The sequence below is a fragment of the Melozone crissalis genome, unplaced genomic scaffold (assembly GCF_028551555.1).
Source record: "Melozone crissalis strain CALT ecotype California unplaced genomic scaffold, PUWL_Pcris_2 ptg000027l_1, whole genome shotgun sequence".
Taxonomy (NCBI): Eukaryota; Metazoa; Chordata; class Aves; order Passeriformes; family Passerellidae; genus Melozone; species Melozone crissalis.
In genome coordinates this window covers 79,921,208-79,939,143 of record NW_026535805.1, presented here as the reverse complement: position 1 = coordinate 79,939,143, position 17,936 = coordinate 79,921,208, and positions in this window count along the sequence as shown.

Here is a 17,936-nt window from a genome sequence, read left to right as displayed (position 1 = left end):
TATACTTGTTCACATCCCCACATGACTATTTTCAGAATTTGCCTTCATACGACTTATGCGAGGGACTGAGTGTCTTCTGATTTCATGCTCTGGCTGTACATATTCTATCATTAAGCATCTGACACTCTCCATTTGTAGTACAAAGGAAGTAGGTGCCAGATTAGGGACTGTGAATTCCATATGTTTTCAGAGCCAGGTGTCCAAAATATATATTCATCAACTTTAAGATGGTGAAGTAATAGACCACACATTTATGGCACATGGAAAAGTCATTACTTGAAACATCCACCATGCTGAGGGTGAATATTTCAAATGGAGAGACCAGGCAAAGCAGGCAACTGTTTTGATGTCTGTACTCCTGGTGGCTACAACAAAAGTCAATTGAAGCCTTTGGGTCCTTGAAGTACTCTTTTCTGAGGGAACTTGGTTGGTTAACACCAGAGTAATTTCTAAATGTCCTAGTCCTGCCCAAACAGAACCCCTACAAAGCCTGGGAGAAGATAAAGCTCCTGTAGTGAGAGATTGGGAAAGGCAGTGTAGATTATTCCTCACTTGTTTAAAGGCAAACAGCTGTGGGATTGTCTTCACTCAAGGACCTGGGTGTACTTCGTAAATAATGCAGAAGGATGAGGAGATCCAGTGCCTGCTTTCTGGAGGGTTTTCTTCTTTGGGAAGAAATAACCCATGATGTGAGTTCATGTCATAGGAAGTAACATAGCAGAAACTACCTGAACTGATGAAATGGGGGCTTCACAACGAACTGGGTGAGTTTGGGCATTCAGCAATCAAACATATTGCTTTTGTTGTCCTGAGCAACCACCATGAGGCATGAGTCTCAGATCACAGTCTGTTCTTCTGGACATTTTGTGGAGTGACAGAGACTCATAGAGTGGGCAAATTAGGTCTCTCTGCTAAGGCATGGGATGGTTAATCAAAATCTATTAATCATAAAGACAGTTTAAGGATGCAGCATAATTTCTAAGTGCTGGTAAAGGGGAATTTTGGGAATAAGAAACATACAATTGAATAGTCAGAAGATATCTAAATTAATCAGATTATGTGGGACCCGAGCATTTTGCAAATGGTATGGAATATGGGCAAGAGATTTATTAGATTTGGCTGTGATGGAGTTAACTTTCCCCAGAGAATCCTATGTAGCACTTTGCTTTTAGTTGTAGTTGGAAGAATGTTGATAATATTTTGACTGTTGCTTAGCAATACTCCTACAGTATCAAGGCTATCTTTCCCAAACTCCCACACAATAGCCACTAGGCTGGGTCCAGGCAAGAGTTTGGAAGGACATACATCTGGGACAGATAACACAAACTGTCCAAAGGCATGTCTCATATTATATGACTTTGTGCTCAGCAATAAAAGCTGAGGGGAAAGAGGAGGAAGGGGAGCAGTGTTTGTTGTTAAGGTGATGCTCTGCAAAGCAACTGCCACACGTACTCAGACTCTACTTGCCCAGAAGTCACTGGATGTTACCTGGTGATGGGAAGTAGACAAAAAATGATGTTTTGTTTTGCTTCTCTGCACAATCTTTGCTTTCTTTGCTTCCTTTGCTTAAACTGCCTTTATCTCAGCCCACGAATCTTTCATCTTATTTTCTCCCGCTGCCTTATTGAGGTGGAGAAGTGAGAAAGCCACCAGCCAAGGTTAACCCACCACATTTACTTAAAAAGCAGGTCCAGTCTTTGGAGTGAAAATATACTCCAGTGACAAGTCTTCATGCCTTTTGTAGATCTGGAAAATCTGAGTAGTTAACAAAAGAAACTTAAAACTTGAAAATTGAGCTGAACATAGACACAGAATGAAACTAAAACAGAAAGAAGACAGAAAGAATTTCTGTAAGACAGAAATTATCTTTGCAATGACTGAAGGAATTGAATTTTCATTGACTTCTATGGGATAAAAATTTTGTGCTGGTTTGTTTTCTTAAGTTCCACCAAATAACTTGGGTTTTTTTCTGGAAATCACTGGTTCTAAATACTTTTATACATTCATAAAATAGATTGATATTTAATCTTTGGGTAAAATGCATCTGTTAACATTTTCTGCAAAGCATTAGTGAGAAGTATTTCTCAATTAAAGTCAGAAGTTTTCAGAGGATATAATGGAATCACCACAGATATTTTCCAAAGAGCAGATATCTCAGCAGGTGGAAAATGTTGGGTTTGTAATTAACAGCATGTAATTATTGTTAAGGAAGGTGATTTTTTTTTAAAGCTGACAATTTTACTTCTATGTTTCCATTTAAATTTTCTACCAGGAAAAAAATACTGAAGACCAAATATGAATGGTTAGATAAATAAAGATTTTTTTTTTCTCATCAAGTACATGCAGTTCTCCTTTCCTTACTCCAGTGATACTGAATGTCTGACATGTTTTGTTTTTTTATATCATGACCCATGTTATGTTGCTTCTTGTTCCCATCCCTTTCCACTATTTTTTCTCCACACAAGTACTTGCTTCATTTCTACTAGCCTGCTCCCAAACATGAAAATAAGCTTATTCTAGTAGAGTGTGAAAAAATATCCAAAGATAGCATATCAAAATTTCCAAACAATGTTATGTATCATCAGAAGATGGAATTAAAATAATCATTTCTCCCTCAGCAGCTCCAGACAACCAAGGAATTCTGAAACACACTTCTGTATTTTCACAGGAGTCAGGTATGGTTGCATTTTTTGACATTCAAATAATTCCTCAACACAGTCTCCTCACACATTGGTTTTAAAGTTTGGAAAGGCATTCATGGGCATGAGGCCTTTCCTTTCCTTTCCTTTCCTTTCCTTTCCTTTCCTTTCCTTTCCTTTCCTTTCCTTTCCTTTCCTTCCCTTCCCTTCCCTTCCCTTCCCTTCCCTCCCCTCCCCTCCCCTCCCCTTCCCCTTCCCCTTCCCCTTCCCCTTCCCCTTCCCCTTCCCTTCTCTTCGTTCTTTATTCTCTTTTTCTTTTTGCTAAGGATTTGTTTTGATAACTACTACCTATATAAAATTGTGGTTGTGGCACAAAAAGAGAAAAAAAGTAAATCAAACTAGCCACAGACATCTAGTCAATTTGAGAAACTGTTAAGTCAAGTAATGGGTAAATCAAATAGAGCCGATGAAATTCCCTTTCTTAATTGAATATTAACAGCCAATATCTACTGGATCACAATGACTTTTTGTCACATAACTCATTAAATGCATAAATTGTATGGCTTCATTTCCATATTTCTCTTTAAATATGTATAAGGGGTAAAAGATTAGCAACGCATTTAACTAAGTCTGAATACCCACAAACTGAGAGCTTTTCTTGAGGAACAATGGCATGTAATTCCTGTGAAAAGCCTCTTATAAACCTGTTTGTTTTTCTGTTTTTCTATAATTTGCCTTAAAAATGTTAACACAATTCATCCTTCAAGAAGGAATTCCACCTGATTTCAGAACCACATAATGTAGGTGTGATAAAATTGCAGTCATCACCTCAAAGATTTTCCTTATATGGATGATGGGGGCCAATCAGGGAGTCCTGGGTGGATTACAAAGAGTAGTTGTGCCTCTAAAGAGACCAGTTTTAATCTAAAACCTTCAACAAAATGAACAAGATTTTATATAGAAAATACAGAGTTCTAATTCTCTTTAGCTAGACAATGTACAACTAAATTTAGATAAAATTACATGTTTTAATCAAGCCATGAATAATTCTGTGCCTGGTATGGGGGTTTTTTTGTGGTTTTTTTTTTTTTTTGTCTGTTTGTTTGTTTAATGTTTATGTTTGGTTTTTTGTGGGTTTTTTTATGGTTTTATGGTGTCTCTTGCATACTGTCTCTACAGTCTTCTCGAATTTGGAATTTTATCAGCATATCCAAGGACATCCAAGGATGTTCCTTCACTGATATTCTCTCAACCATGCTGTAGTAAATGGGTTCTTATTCAAGTTGTTCTAAAATTGCAGTTGTGTACCTAGCCTTCATTTTGGTAGTGCTAATATAAATGTCTCAGGACACTCTAATGAGATCAGTCTCATGGAGGGTTTATATCTTTGGGTGATACTGTACTTTACACCACTGATACTGTAGTAGAAGTAATTAAATAACTGCATTCTCTCTTCTACTTTCCTTTTTTTCCTTTGTAGCCTATTTTCTTATTTCAGATTGGTCCCCTACCCCATGAAATGCCTTCTTAAAATGATAATATCAATAAAAAGAGGTGAAAATATAGTTTAAAATAAAAAAAAAATTCTCCAAGACTATTTTTTTAGTTAACCTTATTTTTTTATGCATAATTATTTCAGGTCCTAGACTCTTTGCTGGGAAAACAGCCCAGTCTGATTTACAGTGTGCTCAGTTTTTCTCTAGCACTTGAGCTTTCAAGAGACTGATAAGTTTTGATCTCACATCTCAGCATTTGCAGAACAATGCCCTCAGAGGATGGGAGCTAGAAGGATTCTTTTCATAGCCACAAGGTACACGGCCCATCACTTCACACTTTTCTTCTACTTTGTTGATAGTTTTTGCTGTTCTTGATTTAAACACATATGGGGCTTCCTTTGACTTATTTTTATGCTTTCAGACAGGCAGAAATACAAAACTGAGCAAAAAAGGTCACAGATAATAGTCATTAAAATTTAATACAGGCATTTTCTCAGCTCTTCACAGGGGATTTTTATAAGCATAAACAAGGAAATCTTCAATAAGAGTGTTCAGCTCTGCATTTCTTCCTATAGCAGTATATGAAATCCTAGAATGTTTAATAATTATCTGGTAGTTGAAAAGCTATGTATATTTTTAATTTGCTGGTTTAGTGTATATTGAGATACTGATAAATAGCAGGTTGTAGGTAGTTAGGTTTGTTAATCATTTTCCCCTAAAAGCATTGAAGCATTTTTTATGTAAAAAATGTGAGGAATGTTTTTCGACATAGGAAATAAACAGAAAAATGAAACATGTAAAATTGCCAAATATAATTGAAATAATAAAATATTCATGAACCAGATAATGCAAAGTAGCTTTTAATGAAGTGGTTTTAACATGCTAAGACCATCACGTAATTTGGGTAATATTTTATTTTGATAAATATACTTTACATCTTAAAATACTAACAAGTTTTGGTATGAGAGTACATAATGAAATTCAAAATTAACTCCTTTTTCAAACTGAAATTACTCCATGTGAGTAATAAAAGCACTTAACACAGAAACATAAGGTGGAAGAATATAGTATTAAATATGACTATAGAAGCCAAAATTTTAAAAGGCATCATCTCACTATTATCTGTGTGCTTGCAGAACATGCAAAAGGAAATATTAGAACTTTTGGAGATGGTAAAGTTATGAATTTATCTCTATAAATGAAGGGGCATGTATTCTTTAACAAAATGAAAATACATATCTGTTTACTTTAGTTAATGCACCTTTTCCTCAAACACTCATTTGCACCTTATTGCTGAGTAAGGCATATAAATACATGACTAGTTCTTGAAAAGTTAAATGAGAGTAACTTTGGGGTACTTACCTTTCTCAGTGAATCTAAACTATAAGCTTAGAAGAAAAATTGGGAACAGTGTCAGGCCTAGTGGAGACACAGAAAGCAGAACTGCATCATCTATGTAAAACAGGAAAATAATCCTAGATACTAAAGAACTGTAGATGGAAATAAAATCAGAAATACCTTATAACACTCTACTTATATGCCATTCAGTTTCTGTTTCTATGTAAATGATAAAAGCTGCATCAGGTACTTACAGATCTGGAAACATGCATCATTGAATAGTCTGTCAGGAATCAAATTTATAATAATATACCTAATGAGTTTCAACTTCCAAAATCTTCATGTTTTGGATCTTATAATTTACCACAGACAAAGTCCTGTCCTTATGGCAACCTTAAATTAAATATTCAGTATGATGTGGTAGGTTGGCCCTGGCTGGACACAAGGTGCTCCCAAACCCACTCTATTGGTCCCATTCTCAGCTGGTCAGAGGACAGAAAATAAAATGGAGGCTCTTGGGTCAAGAAAAGTGCAGGGAGAGATCACTCACCAGTTACTGTCATAGGCAAAACAGACCTGACTTGGAGAGTTAGTTTATTACCAAGCAAATCAGAGTAGGATAATGAGAAATAAAATAAAATGTTTAAAAAATTTCTTCTTCCAACACCCACCTTATTTCTGGGCTTAACTTCACTTACTAAATTCTCTGCCTCCTTGCCCCTGGCTGCACAGTAAATGTGGGTTGCAGTTAGCTCAGCACATGCTGTCTCTGCCACTTCTCTCTCTTCAGGGAGATGGCTCCTCATACTCTTCCCCTGATCAAATATGGCATCCCTCCCGTGGGAGACAATTTTCAGGGACTTCCTCCAAATCCATGCCATAGACTTCAATTCTTCATGAACTGCTTCAGCGTGGATGTCTTCCATGGAGTTGCAAATCCTGCCAGCCAACTTGCTCCAGTGTTCCTCTCTCCACAAGATCACAGGCCCAGCCAGGAGCCTGCTCCAGCATGGGCTTCCCACAGGGTCACAACCTCCACCTTTGGGCATCCAGAAGTACATCTGCTCATTTGTGCAATTCTCCAGGAGCTGCAAGGGGATCTCTGCTGCCCTGTGGACCTTTGTGGGCTGCAGAGTCACCATGGTCTTCACCAGGCTGCAGAGGAATCTCTTCTCCAGTGCCTGGATCCTGTCCGCCCACACATTCTGCACTGACCTTGCTGCCTGCAGAGCTGTCAATCTCAAAATTATCATTCTTCTCTTCAGTGGCCACAATGGGTTGCATGAAACATTTTGTTCCCCTTCTAAATTATGTTATCCCAGAGGCACTACCATCATCATTGGTGGGCTCATGATGCCTTGGCCAGAGTAATTGGAGATGTCTGGCATTGGATGTCGAGGAAACTTCTAGTAGTTTTTCTGAGAGTCCATCCCTGTATCCCCCTGCTACCAAAACCTGCCACATTGACTCGATACACACGATCCCAGTGTTCCCAGGTAAATTAAAACAGTTCTTTCCGACAGTACACACACACACATATACATGTTTATTTTGGAGTGCTTGTGTTCATGAGTATGTCATTTTTCCATTGGCCTCCAAAAGGACTGAAAAACAGATCTTAACTCCTTTAACAGTTTTTTTCTGCGATTTCATTCTTCAATGCATACATTCTTTAAAATATTATATGTGGCATTTACCCAAATACTTTATGAAGCTACCCATCTAAATTTCCCTTGCTTGTACTTTGATCCTTTTGTCCGTAAGCTGCTTTTTTTGCTGAAATTTTCTATTGTCTGCTTTTGATTTAAGTTACCTGACTTACATAGAAAAAAGACAACCTGAAAAAAAAATCAGGAAATCTCTAGATGTTTTGAGGACATAAGTGTGATGATCTCTACAGGGAGAAATTAAGCTTTGCTATCTTGTGAAGAATTTTCACTGAAGGTATAGAGACTCTAGACTCAGGTATTCCCCAGTAAGTACTGAAAAGAGAATGGACATTGCACGAGGGCGTTCACGGCCCTAAGTCCGGCTAGCTGAAGGGGTGAAGCGGCCGACGCCCCTGCGCATCTGAGGCCAGCCCCCCCTTGGCATCCTGGCCTCGGGCTGGGCTGGATTGCGGACTTGGGTTCGCGGTGGACGAGACGAGAGAGGAGGCGACCACTTGCTGGGGGTAAAACGTCGGTTTATTGAAGAGCCCACATGCAGCACAGGGCAAACCAACAGGTGGAAAAACCCACAGCAAAATGGCCCCAAACAAGGGGGGAGACAGAGTTTTACAGGGAAGGGGTGGAGACGGGAGGGGAAGCCCAGCTAACCAATAGGGGAACATGTGGGGAGGTACATAAGAAAACTGACACAAGAACTTATCCAATAAACATAGAACAAAGGAGGGGCCCTGGGACGCCAGCCAACTACGACCCCCAGAGAGAAGAATGTTCTCGAAAGCAGGGAGGAGTGGGGGGTGATTGACTGGGCTCAGGGAGGAGGAAAACTTTACTTATATGGTGGGATAAGGGAGGAGCAGTTATGTAACTTGGGAGATTGACAAATAACGGGGGCAGGGGTAACCGTGGTAACATAACTGCCAAAGACTCTGTGGCGGGAAAACTGGAGGGGGAAGAACCATCTTACAAAGAACAGGGGGGGAATAATACATAAAATGGGGGAACAAAACAAGAAATTTAAAAACACACTACAACAGGACATAATTTCAAAAAGTGAGAAAGAAGGAGTAAAAAGTAAGCAGCTATGATTTGTAGCATATCTTGTAATCATTGAAATATCCAAAACTAGAGATAACCATGAATAAATGGTCAAGACTGGTCAGTGGTGTAAAGTAAGACAGAGACTGTTTAGGAACACAGGGGTCCAAAGAGAACATGTCATAAAACAGTTCTGCTGAAATTGTTTTTAGGATTTTTGTGCTACATTTTTGCTCTATTTTTAGCTGTAATACAGAACTGTAGATTTTCCATCCTAACTTCCACACCATTTTTCACATTGTCGTCATTTCAGCCATTGTCATGACATGGAACCATACTGTGAACTGTCATGCTTTGCTCTTTCAGCGGTAACAGTTTCAGAAAGCATATGAATTATGTCTCACTCTACTGGAAGACAAAAAGTTAGGATTTCTTTATTCTTTTAATAACTCTTAAATTATTCATTAAGTGGCCTTCATAATGGTAGCAAGAGGTCTTTTTTTCTGCTGTTTATTTGGATAGAATACCTTCAATTTAAACTTAAGGGTAAAGACATTTTTTTGTGTAGCCTAGTAATTGCCAGAAAAGAAGTTACCATTATTTTTTTAGCTATCAGTAAAAAGTTGTTATGGTTTTTTTTAAATGATCTTCTTTACCGGTAAGCCTAAAAATTAGAACTAATTCATAGCTGTAGTGGGTTGACCTTGGCAAGCTGCCAGGTGCCCACCAAACTAATTGCTTTATCACTCACCTTCCTCAACATGATACAGAGAGAAAAAATTTCTGGGCTGAGATAAGGACAGGATGATCACACAGAAATTACAATCACAGGCCAAACAGATTCAACCTGGGGAAATTAATGTGATTTATTGCCAAATAAACAGAGTAGGATGATGAGAAATAACAAACCCTCAAACCCCCAAATCTTTTCTCCCACTCTTCCCTTCTTCCTAAGCTCTTCTTCATTCCCATCACTTCTGCTTCCTTCCATTAAATGGTGGATGGGGAACCGAGACTGCAATCTTCTCCCTTTCTTCTTCATGACCTTGGTGCTTACAGAGTTGTTTCTCTCACATCTTCTCACTCCGTCACACAGAAATTTTCAAATATGTAACAAAAAACAAAAAAAACCCCTCTTTTTAAAATTTGATATCAAAAAAGAGCTAACAGCTTCAATCAGCAAACAGTTGAGTGTCTCAGCTTTGACCAAGAGTATCCATCCTGGAGCTAGTTGAATTTAGCTGTGCCTGATAAGGTGACAACTTCTGAAAATTTCTCACAAAAAACCTTCTCTGACACTCCTTCCATCCCCTGCAACCAAATCTTGCCTCCCAATAAACCCAATAAAATAGTTCTGAATAAAACCTTCATAGAGTATTTTCTGATTTTTGAGATAAGTTCCCTAGGTGTTAAACTCTAACTCTCTCTGAGGCATTTTTCTTTACCTTGATAAATAATTTTAAAAATGTTAATTTCAAGAAAAGGTGCTAAAAATTGTTCACCGTGATTTTACATATTTGAAAATTAAAATTTGTGCAAGAAATAAGAATTCCACATTCCTACCCTTTTTACTTCTCACTTTCCTATTTTAAACTGTCAGTCCTTTCCCATTGTATCTTTGTATGTTGATTTGCAGAAACAACTGAGAGAAAAAAAGCCACAACCAGCATAATGAATATATCTAAGTACATTATGCATTTTTTAAAACCAGCTCAGTCCCAAATGAAAATTGTTTTCTTTGCAATCAGCTCATGCGAACACATAGACTATAATTACACAGATGTTACAAATATATCATGACAAACAATTCTTCATGAGTTTCAGCAGAGAAAAAATTAACCAAAAAAATCTAATGCACTTTGAAAAAAATGTGGATTTTACCTATTTTTTTTGTTTATTTGAATTAAATATTTCATTACACTGTGATATTTTTAGAGCATGAAAAAATTACCCAAAACTTGAAAAAAATGCTCAAACAAAAGAGGTATCAAGGTATCATGGCTTTGTTATCTCATATTTCATAGAATATTTTGTTAAAGCCATAAGAGTATCAATATTTTAGCATCCTTTTTCTAACTGTGTATAAACGTTCTTGCATATAAGTGTGAATAAGCAAGCTGTGTCTTTAAAGTACATGCCTCGAGAAAATATATTTTCCCTAATACAAGATTTGGGCAATGACTCTAAATTAAATATTGATAACCTTGTGAAATAAATAAACACATAAATAAATAATATATGATACAGTATTTACAGAATATATATAGCGATAGTATTTTAGTTTTAGGGCTATTGTCTCAAAGAATCAAATTAATAAACAATTAATGCTCCCATTTTCATTTCACCATGCTTTTTACTGATTACTTCAATGAAGCATTTTGGTGTCACTGACTTTTTTTAGCGACATTGGTTTTAGCTGGACCTTAGAACATTATTTCATGCACAAAACAGCACTTAGTAACAACCCACTCTGCTTCCTCCTTTTAAAATAATATAATAGCTGTAGTATTTAACTTAGAAAGCATAAGACAGAATGTAATTTCATTGTATCTGAGATGTAGATTGTTAGAGTGAATTACGAGATACTTGAGTTTATGTGTGAAGAGTGACATATTTATTAAATATTCAATGTTACTTCTAATCTTATCCAAATACTGATACATTTGCCCATAATGAAGGCTGTTAGTTCCTTGCAGCTTTCAAAAATTAATTTTAAAGCTAAAAGCCTATTGAATTGATTTTCTTCATGTATGTAAAATTAGATTTTAAAAGATATCTGAGGAGACCCTGGTATTTTATTCCTACTTCTGCATTGAATAAGAGCCACCTTACTTCTAAAAACTGTTTGGATCTTTAAAATGTTACTATACTCTATTAAAAGTCCTATTGTCAAAAGTCCAGAATACTAGGGGCCACTACCAAGGCCAAACAGATTCAGGTTTGCATAAGTTTTTCTTTAATTAGTTTTAAAATTATTAAAATTAAAAATTTTTAAATTTTGGAATATTTTAGGTTAGACTAGATTGTCCCACCCATTGCTGAAAGCTGACCCAGTTAAGCATGTTGCTAAAGAGCCATGTCCAGTTGAGTCTGAAATTTTATTAATGTTGTGAAATCTTCTGAGGATTGGCTATAAAAATTTCCTGTTTATACATTTGAGAATATTTTGAAATTGTTTGCATGCAGGAAATGCTGCTAAGACACGTATAATTTTCCTATTGTATTGCAGAATTTACATCACTAATATTACTTCATACCTACATATTTATATGAGGGACTATTTGAACTGACGGTGCTTAAAGTCTCAAATAAGAGAGACTAGTTCTCTCACATTTATTCTTTAAAATTTAAAGATCTCATGTTAGATACTGGACATTAACATAATGCTATTGACCACAGAATAGAGAAAAACAGTCACCTGCTCATCTACTGGACTCACATCACTCTCTCATTCTCATTGTTTCGAGACCAATCAGATGATACAGTTTAGTGGAAAACCAAAAAAAAAAAAAAAAAGAATTCTCAAAGAACCTGTATTTTAAATGAGCTCTTGTAAATATAATCTACAATAATACTGCCTTGCTTACTGTATGTATTTCAGCACTTCTTTTTTTTTCTTTCTAAGTATTTGCAAGTTTCCCTGAAACAAAGGGAAAAGCAACTTCAGCTGTCATTAAAACAGTTCCATAGCTGTTCTCATGCCACGAAATCCAGTGGTTTCCACTGCTGTCCAAAAAGTAGATACACTGTGAAAAACTCAAAAAATGCTATCAATGACAAAGACAGTCACAGAATCACAGAATCACAGAAATTCAAGGCTGGAAGAGATCTATAAGATCATCAAGTCCAACCCGTGTTCTAACTATTCAACTAGATCATGGCAGCAAGTGCCACATCCAGTCTTTTTTTGAACTCCTCGAGGGATGATGACTTCACCACCTCACTGGGGTGAGATGTCAATGACATAATCCAAGTATTATTATGTTAAAACTGTTTATCAGATATAAATTTGTATTTTTTAAGTGCAAAAGTTGGATCACTCAATCTAGATTTTTTCCTGCTATTTATTTTTAATTGAAAAAGTTCAATAAGGTAATGAAAATTATTTAGAGAATCGATAAGGTTAACATATTTGCTAGTCAGTTTTTCTGTCATTTTTTTTTTTATGCCAGTGTTTGTGAAAATCAGTTTATAAAACTAATAATGAGGTATCTAGTCTAAGTTTTTCATTCATGTCCCACATGTAGCTCGTGCACCTGAACAAACAGCCATCTGGTAGAACTTGTCACTTTGTAAGGCGGCAGAGCAAAGCCAGACAGACCTTTTTGCAGTTTGTACTACAAGACTTGCTTTTATATGACCAGATTTGTGAAAGATGACTACTGGGTTCAGGGTTTCTTCATTAAAAAAAAAAAAAAAAAGGACTAGGAGGTGTTGGCCTTTGAAAACAACTTAAAAAAAGTGTTTTATTAGAACTAACTGTACTGAATTGTTGAGATTAAACAGAAGATTAATTTATTAAAAAGTTTCCATGATCCTCAATACTTATTTTATGCTCAAACAGACACATATCCACAGCAAATGATTCCATAAGCAGAATGGCATGATGAGATTTCTATCAGCAGAAATATCCTTCAATTATGAAAAATTCCACAAAAGATCTTTTGAACATGAACTTATGATATTATACAAAAATATTGTATCAAAGAGCACAAATGTCGAAGTGTGACAATTATTGAACACCAAAAGGATACAGAAAACATTCCTATTGTGTTTACATAGACTAATTATAATGAACAATTTTTTTCTTTCGTTTTCCAGAAAATTTATTTATTTATGAAGGGCATTGACTAACACTGAAAAATATTAACATTATAGTAAATCTTCCCTAATGCACATACAGGAAAATCAGGCAGTAAATCATTGTTTGAGCGTTTGTGAGCAGTGATTTATACAACTAAAATAATTCAGTCTTCTGATCAGTCACTTCATCTAGTATGAGTATATATCTGATATATAGACTGGTATCACTGTCTTTAATTATTAAGTGGAAGGCTTTTAACTTCAAACAAAATTTAGCTTTTGTTAACTTGTAGCTTCTGACTGGAAAGGTCAAAGTCAGGACTGCAGGGTAGAAAACAGTATCCAAAATTTTTGCATTAGTGAGTCATAATAAAGTTGACATAAGAGCAGAGCATATTAAAACTAGTTCTCCCAAAAATAAACTCAAGAAAAGGGGAATGAATGAAACAGCCAAGAGAGAGAAGGAAACTGTAGAATAAAAATCAGATCATAAGGAAGCATTTTCACAGCATTAGTTCATTGACTTGGTAAAATTGCTGTTTTACTATCTTTTGTACAATTATGCTTATCAGAATCAGCTTTCCTGGAATCAATGCATTTACAGTAGTATCAGCTCAATGAGAAGTGACCAGAAAAGTCAATAACTCCCTTTGGTGTTCAAATATACATTACAAAGTAAATTTCAGCATCATTTTCCTGTGGGAAAGGTAGAATTGTTTCTTGTAATTTACTGCTTCACTTTTACAGCCCTATCCATAGCTGTCTGCCTGCCACATTGGAGTCCAGAAATTTCCAAGTATTATAATTAATACGCTTAACAATAGGGGGTAATATAAAATTAAATTTGTACTACTTAAAGATACTGGGGAGGAACAAGAGGTTTATGCTAGGCTGAAGAAAAATTGTTCTTAAACAAATTATGTAAAACTCAAACTTTGAAAAATTGGGTGGCTTTTTTGTTTTTAAGTCTAAAGATGAAACATTGGGCAGAAGTTTAAAGAAGCTTGCCTAACATCTCAACCAGGTCACAATGGCACCTGGCAAAAAAAATTAGTCTGATTTTATAAAAAATACTATAGTATGACTAGGATTTGAAATGATCTTGCTGAAAGATCTACTTTTAATTATGCTTATAACTATTGCCAATCATGAAGAGAAAGTAGAAAAAAAAATTTTAGGCAGCAAAACTTCAAAATATTAAATCAAACTTTAAAAATCTTCCATGCTATCCTATAAAGGGATGCCTTCCTCAGACAGTTATAATAAAAATTATTCCAGTCCACTAAGCTTGATATTTAACTAAATATTTTTAGAAACACAGCGAAAAGGTCAAAAAATGTATTATATTTTTTACTGCTACTTCAGTTCCAAACCTAGCCTCCAATATATTGTACATCATAATCAAACTTCCAATTTTCTACATAGTAAGCAGTTAAGTAGGTATGGGACATGCCCATTGATGCAACTGCAAAATTTTTGAAAAAGAGTGAAGAATAAAAAAACAATTACTCTGTCATTAAATAACTCAAATTACCTCTCAGTCAAAGTTCAGTGATATACTGTCACCAAGGAGCATCCTCCACTCCTTTTTTTTTTGTTTTTACTTTCTTTTGCTAAGGCAAATATAGCCTACCACTTGCAACAAAGCAGCATAAATATTAAGTTTCTCTATTGCCCTCTGCTGAAGTGCACTAAAGACCTGCACATTCATTCCAATGTCTGCCCTGCTGTCTGACCTATAACTTAGATCAAAGAAAAGTACATTATATAATAGAGGCTTTCCAAATAATACTTAGGTTAATATTGACCAAGTATTTGATCATCAGTGCTTGATATTCAACAAGACATTTATACAGGCATTTAAATTATATCTTCCAATAGATTTAAATATAGTATTCTGATAAAAAGAAATCTTTAGTTCTTTTAAGTCTAAATAAAAAGTGTAATTTTTTAAAAAGAAAACTATTTCAATCTAATTTCTAAATTTGATCTAACTGTGAATTTTTAATATTTATATTATGCACAAAGAATTTTCATCAAGGAATAAACACTGAAACATTCTAAAATAATGACTTTGTAAATACTAATCATTACAAAAGACATCTTTGTCCTCTAATCAAAAGTTTAAAAATTTCAGATCTGTTAAAAATCAAAATGGTTCAAGAAACTATTCCGTTGTGCATCTAAGTTGAAAAACAACCACCAATTCAAAGACTGAATTTACAGCTCACTTCTGTTGTGCTCCTTGAATAGTACTTCTTTGATCCTCTTCATTTTCAACCATGGCTGGTGAAATACTCTAAATATACATCTTAAATAGTGAATGCATTAACTCAGATGCACTTCATCCGAAGATATACTAGAAATCAAAAATGATGCAGTAATCTGCACTCTAATATAGAGCTAAGAAATCCCAAGTTCCAATCCATATTTAAATGTATAACTCCTGTGTGTTATAGCATAAATTATTCCATCCTAGATTCTTCCATTAGCTGAGTCACTGCCTCTTCTTAAGATGCATAGGAGCTGATGTTTCCTTTCCTACCTTTGAAATGAAGTAAAAAACCCAAAGTTCTGTAGTATAGGAAAAATACTTACCAAAAAAGTCTTTAAAATGATAGTGAGAGATTTAAAAACTACTAATAGATGCTTGTGTAACAACTAAAACATGGAGTTTCTTACCTTCTCCACTTCTCTAGCTTTCTGTGTGTCCTGCAACACATTTATTAGGGCCAGTTAACTATAAACCAGATTAAGTTTTCAGCTAATATGGATGAGTTTTATCAAAAATTAGGAACTAACCAAACTCAGTGGAATATATTCATCTGAAAGTTAACATATACAATTCACTTCATTTTTATTTCCCACAAGATTTTCTTTACAAGATCAAGGAAAAACTTTTTTCCTGAAAGGACTGTCTAACATTGGAACAGGCTGCCCAGGGAAAAGAATGAGTCTCCATCCCTGGGAATATTTAAAAGCTACAGATGTGGCATTTAGGGGCATTTGGACTCATTAATGTTAGCTCAAGAGTTGCATCAATAATCTTAAGAATCTCTTTCAACATAAATGATTCCATTATTCAGACTTACTGCTTTATATTATCCATGCCCACTTCTTTTCCTTTCTCTGCTTTGTTTCCATTCTTTTCTTAAATAACAGAATTTTATTCCTTTCTTTCTTTTTGTCTCTATCTCTTAAAAGAGACCTGAAAAATAATTTGCTTTTTTTTCTTTATATCCAGTGTCTTTGAGTGTAGTCTGTTAAGATTTTGTGTTATTTAGGGATCAGAGATAAAAAGTCAGAACTCAACTTCTAGATATCTTTTTTCCATTTCTTAACACACATTATCAGAGTGTATGATGAGCTGCATCAGGTAGATACAACTAGAGCCTTTTTTTTTACTTCTTCTCCAGTGCCTAGTTTTGTTTTCCTTCTCAATATACATATACCGTTAAATTGTTTTCTCTGTTTCTGCTTAAGAGTCAGTAAATTTAAATATTTCTGTTTCCATGCTGAAAACAAAGGCCAGAGCAATGTATGCAAGACTTGTGATTTATTTTTACTACCTGAACCTCTGGAAAACGAAGAGCAGTAGAAAAATTGCAGTTATCCACTTTGTTTACTTCCTAATTCTCCCAAGAAACAGGAACCGTTAACATTGAGGCAAATAACTGTAATTTTAGGACTAAATCTCCATAATACATAAAAGTTGACCTTGGGTACAAAAAACCCAGTTCAAACCCATATGAAATTAATATTTCTTTCCCATAAATTTAATATAAATTGACTATGTTTTTCCCTGGAAATTTGAAATTGCAAAGAATTTTTACAAAAAATACCAATGTTTTATTTTCACTTCTCAATTGATATACTGACTTTAAGGATAAATAAAAACCCAATTCTCTGAGTACTAAAAGCACCTATTAAAAAAGCCAATAAAAGCAATGAGTTATGGGAAAATGTCCAGCTGAAAATTAAGCCCTCCTTCTACCCCTTCAGGCAAGAGAGACAATAGGCAGAGATATTATGAGGTAGAGATATTGAGGTTTGAGATAACAATTTACTAGAAACAGCAATGAGATTAGAAAACAAGTAATAACAGCAACAATGTAAATAACAACAGTGTATAAAAGAGAGTGATTACATGCAAAATGCTCACCAAGTGTGACCTGATGTGACCACGGCCAGCCAAAGAGACAAAGGACACAATGGCCCCCGGACCCTCTGTGAATATTTTTCCCTAAGCCTGAGACATAGAAAAACAATTGCAGACAAACCCTGCAGTCAGGACCAGCATTACCCCATGGCTCCATTCACTGCTTGCTCCCTGGAAAAGGACAAAATGTCTCTGGAGCCCTTCTTCTCAGAGGTGAGAATGCCCTGCTTCTGTGCCCAGGAATGATGTATGCGGAATAGAATAACAGCATAGACACACCCACATGGCTTCAGAGTGTGCCCCCTCTCATCCTGGGCTGAAATTAGAACAAGAATTTGGAAATTATCTACTTGCAAATGTTCTTAAATAAGCAATAATTATTATCAGTAGGTCTTTAGTCTTCATTAATTTGACACTAAATGTTGAGTCTCCAAAGAGAAGCAAACATATTTCTAGCTTCAAATTGTAAGATTAACAGAATCAAAGAACCTTGTTAATTAAACATAGTCACCTTGTCAATTACAAAAGTAAGCATAAAACACCTTTGGAGAGTGAAAAAGAGAACAGGATCAGTAAGCTTAAAATATTCACAAAGAGCTCCAAACCAATCTGAATAAGCTTTTTACTAAATTTGAGGGGAAGGAAAAAAAGCAAACAATCACTAAGCTGTAGGGTTTCTATAATTTTCTTCCCATCCCTGTGACCCTGGAATTGTATGAAAATCATTCCAAATGTGGACTAGAATCAAACCTATGCAATAAAAATACATATGATGCATAGGCACAATGGAACCATT